Source organism: Egretta garzetta, unplaced genomic scaffold, assembly GCF_000687185.1.
Source record: "Egretta garzetta isolate BGI_Z169 unplaced genomic scaffold, ASM68718v1 scaffold79, whole genome shotgun sequence".
NCBI lineage: Eukaryota > Metazoa > Chordata > Aves > Pelecaniformes > Ardeidae > Egretta > Egretta garzetta.
The window spans coordinates 2,556,736-2,562,735 of NW_009260791.1; the positions used below are offsets into that span (position 1 = coordinate 2,556,736).

Genomic DNA, 6,000 nt, shown 5'->3' on the forward strand with positions numbered 1-6,000 from the left:
ATATGCAGGGACTGCCTATATACACAACCCTTGCTACTAATGGAGAAGACAATGAAAGTTATTGGAAGTGCCTGAATGGATGATTCCTGTGACTGCCTCACCCCTTATACCAGAAGGCTGAGACAGAGTATATTGGCCACACACTTTAGTTTATAGGTTATTTGTAAGATTGGAGGGTTTTTTATAGCATTCTCAACATGTCAGATGGAGCTCACCATAACTTGATAACTATGAAGAATGGCTCTTGACAAGCCAGTAACGTACATTCTGTGAGATGGAGAAGCCAGTCCCAAACAGCAGTTCTAATTTTAGTTTTTAGGGCACACAGCCATTTCCATTCCTCTTTGTTAACACTCATTGTCAACTTTCCTGCTGCAGTTCAAGAAGTAAGAATTTAATTCTCTGCTTATTGGAGAGTAGTGAGATGGAGCAGTGGGAGTAGGCCTACTGAGTCTCTTGGGGGGGATGTAGGCAAGGAGCTAGTGAGAGCTTTGCAGGGCTGGTTCAGGTAGAAAAACATGGATGAAAATTTCACTTGGCAGAAGACTTTTGGTGCTGAGTCAGTTAATCTATTTCCCCAGATCAGAACTGAGCAGGCCAGAAAACATTTTAAATTTAAGGGTAAAGTAATCTTCCTGGCCACAAGCTCAGCTCAGTTGTGAGGACAGAACATGCTGTGCAAAGCTAGGGAGGGCAGTGATTAACAGCACATTATAATATGAAAAGATCTGGGTGGCTAGTCTTGGCTTACTTAGAGGTTGTAAAGTTGCTTCATGTCTTTCTGATTCCATTAAAGTGAAATAAATGGTGGCCAGCTGGCAGAATATCAAGCTATTGCATTTAAATGCACAAATTGTTAAAATACGTAAGATAGTGTCTGGGGTGTAGGAGTTATGAGGTCTTTGGGTATTTGTCCAAACTTTGTGTCTATATGCTGAATGTTTCATGGGCGTGCCTTTTAAACATAAAATTTTTTCCTCAGCCTGCATCATATGTTAAATTAGTGTATGTCTAGGCCAGCACAGGTGGTCAGAGGGAAAGCAGGGAGCCTTAGCACAGCAGGTTGTACCCCTGAACAAAGAACTGCTTCAATGACAGGCCATGGGAGCCCCCACCACCTATGAAATGTAGCAGAAAGCATGTTTTCTCTTCCCTGGTAAGCTGAGCTCTTGGCAAAGAAAGCATGAGGCACCTTCTGTTGACACTGGTCTTACTGTGCGGCTAGTGAAGCAGATGACTGCACTCTGCTACAGTCCTATTTTGGCATCATGATATATTTTTCAGATTAGACTGAGAGCATATTCTCCCTCCCCTCTGCCCACATGCAGTGTTCCATCTTTGTTAAATTGCGCACGTAAAACCTGGCTATCAGCACTTTACCTGTCCCTGGCTCAATTTCCTTCTGCTTGTTATGAGAGGCCGATCCATGATGAGGGGAGAAGGCAGGGAGAGAATGTCATGTTCAGTGCTTTCAAAGGGCCTCTCTGCTGTTTTCTACCAAGGTAAAATCAGAGGCAGGGATGCTCTCTGTCATCTAGTGGCAGCTCACTACCTTCATTGCCCAGTCTCAACATTCAAAGGGGGCTTAGCAGCACTGTTTCATCTTGTTCTGTGTTGTTGGGTTTTTTTTTTTTTCCTTGCGATCCTTAGAGGAATCCAGCTGATGTTGCTCCACAAATCTAGGCAAATACTGAGAGTAGCTCAGGATTATTCAGGCAAAATCTGAAATGCACTTTTCTCTTCAGTGTCCTTTTGTTGGTTTTGAAACTACATTGTTGTGAACAAGTTGAAACATCTCATTGCAAATAGCGAGTTTAATGTGGAATGGGCCCACAAAGTGAACCTGGAGCTTCTTGGCAAGTAATTTTTTCCAAAATTACATAATTTTTGGCTGGAGAATGGAACTAAGATTATGTTATTATTAAATCACCTGTAAGTATGCCATTGTACATAGAGGCCAGGGAGATAATTCGAGATAGCCAGCATGGCTTCACCAAGGGCAAGTCCTGCCTGACGAACCTAGTGGCTTTCTATGATGGTGTGACGTCAACGGTGGACAGAGGGAAACCAATGGATGTCATCTATCTGGACTTCTGCAAGGCCTTTGACACGGTCCCCCACAACATCCTTCTCTCTAAATTGGAGAGCTATGGATTTGATGGGTGGACTGTTCGGTGGATAAGGAACTGGCTGGATGGTCGCATCCAGAGGGTAGTGGTCAATGGCTCAATGTCCGGATGGAGATCAGTGACGAGTGGTGTCCCTCAGGGGTCCGTACTGGGACCGGTGCTCTTTAACATTTTCATCAATGACTTAGACTGGACTAGATGACCACTAGTGGTCCCTTCCAACCCTAAACATTCTATGATTCTATGATTCTATGATTCTATGTATGTTACAAAACACCTGTAAGGGACTCATTGTACATAGGCTCCAGATCAAGACTACTCACACGAATTATTCAGTGGATTATTTTACTTGAGTAAAAGTTGCAAACAAGGGATGGGGGTCAGCTATCAGGTATTTGGAGATAAGTCACTAAAGTGAAATTTATTTTCATGTTTGCTTGACTTTGCTTAGTTTCTCTTCTGTGAGGAAATTTTAGTGTAGTCCTGTAAATAGGAGCCATCAGACTCCTATTAATTAACTTCTGTAAGTTTTTATTCCTTTATTAAGTTAATTATAAACCCACTTTATTTTAAAAATTATTTTTATTACAGTTGTGACTGTTTTCCTTATGGAAAGCAGTGGACTAAGAGAAAATTGTGAGATAATAAGTGACAGATCTGAAGCCAGAGAGGGAACTTTTCAGCAGAAAGAGTAGTACTGAAGGTTTCTGTCACTTGTGAACAAGAATTGGTTGGCGAAAAAAGTTAGAGAGAGGGGGGTACTGAAGAAAAGGGAATTTGGGAAAGATTAATAGTTTTCCTATCAAAGGATAGCTGAGAAATATGCAGCCTCAACTTCTTAGTCCTCCATATTAAAAAAAAAAAAAGAAAAAATGTAGTATTTTTCTAGGAAAAATATAAGCAGTTTTATCCTGATTCTGCCACCAGGATCAAAGAACTTATCTTGTGTTTCAGTTTCTTCTCTGCAAAATGAGGATAAGGATATTGGACTTTTGTGAGGTGGTTTGAGAGCTGTAACTGTGAAGTGCAAGCTAACACAGCAGTACTCTCCAATGCTGAATACTCAGCGTGATGCTGAGGACTATGAAGCTGCTGGCTAAATGATGATGGGACTAAGGAGCATATGACAGTCACAAATAATGACATTTGTGATTTTACACAAATTCATGTGATTTATTCTGTTTCCTTCTATGTTTTTTTCCCATGGGGCAAAATCAGGCAATTGCTTTTTTCCAGTGCTGAGGTATAAGCTACAAAGCTGATTCTGATGAAAAATTAGCTTATGATCTCTTGATGAATGATCAAAACAGGTACCGAAATTCAGGTTATTTTCGAAGTTGTTTCTGTGGAATGATTTTTAAATGCCTGATTTTGAACTTGTTTTTAATTGATTATTTAAATAATATGATAAATTAAAAAAGCACTTGATTGGCTTTACCTTTGTTTTACCTTTATAGTTCTTAGTTGTTTTCCTAAGAAAAAGTTTCATATTCACTGTAACAATTCAATTTGTAGTTTTACTCTGATTTTCACAGGTCTGTCGGCACCGCTTGTCTCCTTTAGCTACTGCACATAACAGTACAGTTCACATGGTACCGCCTAGTAGCTCTGCTTTTTCCCAGAAGCATCAGATCTCCTGTGTGTCAAGGCCCCTTCTGTGTGAGTGTGAATGGATTCTATAGGTGTTTATGGATGCAGGGCTAGAAATAGACACAAGAAGAGAGCAAGTCAGAGGGGAAAACTGTGTGCTGAGAGGTCATGTCTGAGAGCCTCCCAAAACCTGACAAGCTCCAGAGGTTAGTAATGCTGTTGAATCCACAAGCATGGATATATTAGCATGTGAGTCAGCCAAATCTGTTGAAGGTCACCAGCAAACACCAGGATCAACAGTGCGATACACAGCTCACACTGCATCTGAGATAGTGGTGGCTGCTGTCTGCAGACAGGAACTACAGGTGTTATACACCAGTTGAAACAAGGGACTGCTTGAAGCTCTTTCTGAACACCTGCCTAGAAGCCCTTGTTGTATCAGTATAATCTTCTGCTTCTGATGAAATGACTGGGGTTGGCCTCCCAGCTGTTGCTCCAAATTGCTAACTAGAAGTTAGTGTGTTGGTGTGCATATGGCATAAGAGTGAACTGTGTGAAGTGGATGTATGGTGTGGAGTAAAATTAACAGCTTGATTTTATTATTAATAACAGTTTTATTAAGAAAAAGTGTTCTTGTAAATATTGGTTGTCATCTCTGTCTTTCTCCAACTTGATACTCTGTCAGGGAAAGGAAAATTTGCAACATATGCACTGAGTAACCCAGGCACACAGATAAATCTGTGTGAGGTCCTCAATGATTCCTGGCAGGTAATGAGGCCAGAACCAGCCTGGAGGACCAGTCAGAGAACTTCTGCTGGCACATACAGGGTCTGTATATCATGGATGGGTCCTACCTGTAATTCTGTTCATAAACATACATCTCATTCATGAAATTAATTGTATAGGATTACTTAGACTAGGAAGGTTATTTTAATGGGTGTCACATTTCTTAGGTGCTAAGATGTGTGTGGGGGGGTGTCTGTTTGGTTTGGCAAGCTGGATTTTGGATAAAAATTATAGCTTATTAAAAATTTACAATAAAGTGTTAGAATTTTATTAAAGTAGCTGAAATATGTTAGGCACAGGGTTTACATTTTAAAACTTTTAAAGACTTTATTAAAATACACACATTTTATTAGTATTTTGAAGTTTGATCATTGGATACATAAATTGTGAAGACCAGAAGCAAGAATGATGTACTGGAGGACAGAAAGTTTTATATGGAAGGAGAAAACATATCAACAAGTGAAAATAGTGTTGCAATATATATGGGAATAAACTGGAAGACCTAGGCCTAAGTTGGCTACATTTTGGCAGCGGTAGATACCATTCTCTTCTCTCTGGCTCTTACATGTGACAGGAAACAGGAATATTAGTTTCCTTCTTTCTCAGTTCTGAGGTGAGTTTCAACTGTCATTTAGTTAATGCATATGAAGAAAATAATCCCTCTCCTCTTTCTAGCTAACAATAGCAAAACTAATTAAGGCATAATTTTTTGTACAACAAAAGCTGAAAATACTCAACAATGGAAATACAAGTTGTTGTTCTGTTATGAATACTGGAAATATGCTTGTCATGAATAATGATGTTTTATAGAAATTAAATACTATTATGTAAATTTGTGTTTGTCAGAGCTGAAAAATGGAGAGTAAGTACCAACTATGCTGTCAGTGTTGTGTAGACCTTTGATTATAAAAAGCTGAATTCTGTAGAGCACAGCAGTGCACAGGAGACAGGCTGGTTGGAGAAAAAACTCAAGACTTTTATTAGCTGTTCATTCAAAGAGGTGTTCAGCCTGCTGGGAATATCTATTTCACCCTAGGCATGCTTTTACTATGTGCTTCACATAGGGCGCAGTTTTAGCAGTCTCCTGAAAATTTTAAATCTGCATGAAACATGGCACAAGCTTGCAATGACAGTAGGATGGCTTCCGGGAGATCATAGAGCAGCTTTTAATATTCAAGTGCTGTGACTGTGTATCCATAAAAAAAAAAAAAAAAAAAAAAAAAAAATCTGTGGTGAAATCATTAGCCCTAAATTTTAATGGAAAAAGTAAAACCTGTTAGTTCTCCAGTCCTTTACAGAAAGATTTTCATTGACTTTGAGGCAAGGATTTTGCTCAGTAATAACACTAGTAACTGATTCAGTCTTTACAATCTCCTCCCTGATTGATCAAGCCACTGTAGGAAGCTAAGCAGGGATAAAACTCACTGCAGACCTCACACTGAGGAAATGCTTCCCTGGGTGAATAATTCCAGTGTTCATCAGCTCAAAGACATTT

The 6,000-nt window shown here is 39.6% G+C and overlaps 1 long non-coding RNA gene across 1 annotated transcript in view; it reads left to right on the forward strand.

Moving 5' to 3' along the window:
• Positions 1 to 5,650, forward strand: part of LOC118453079 — a 29,244-nt gene extending 23,594 nt beyond the window's left edge. The window contains exons 4-5 of the long non-coding RNA XR_004842992.1: positions 3,084 to 3,439; positions 3,665 to 5,650. This is a non-coding gene — a long non-coding RNA (uncharacterized LOC118453079). The remainder of the gene's footprint in view (positions 1 to 3,083; positions 3,440 to 3,664) is intronic.
• The last annotated feature ends 350 nt before the right edge of the window (positions 5,651 to 6,000 follow it).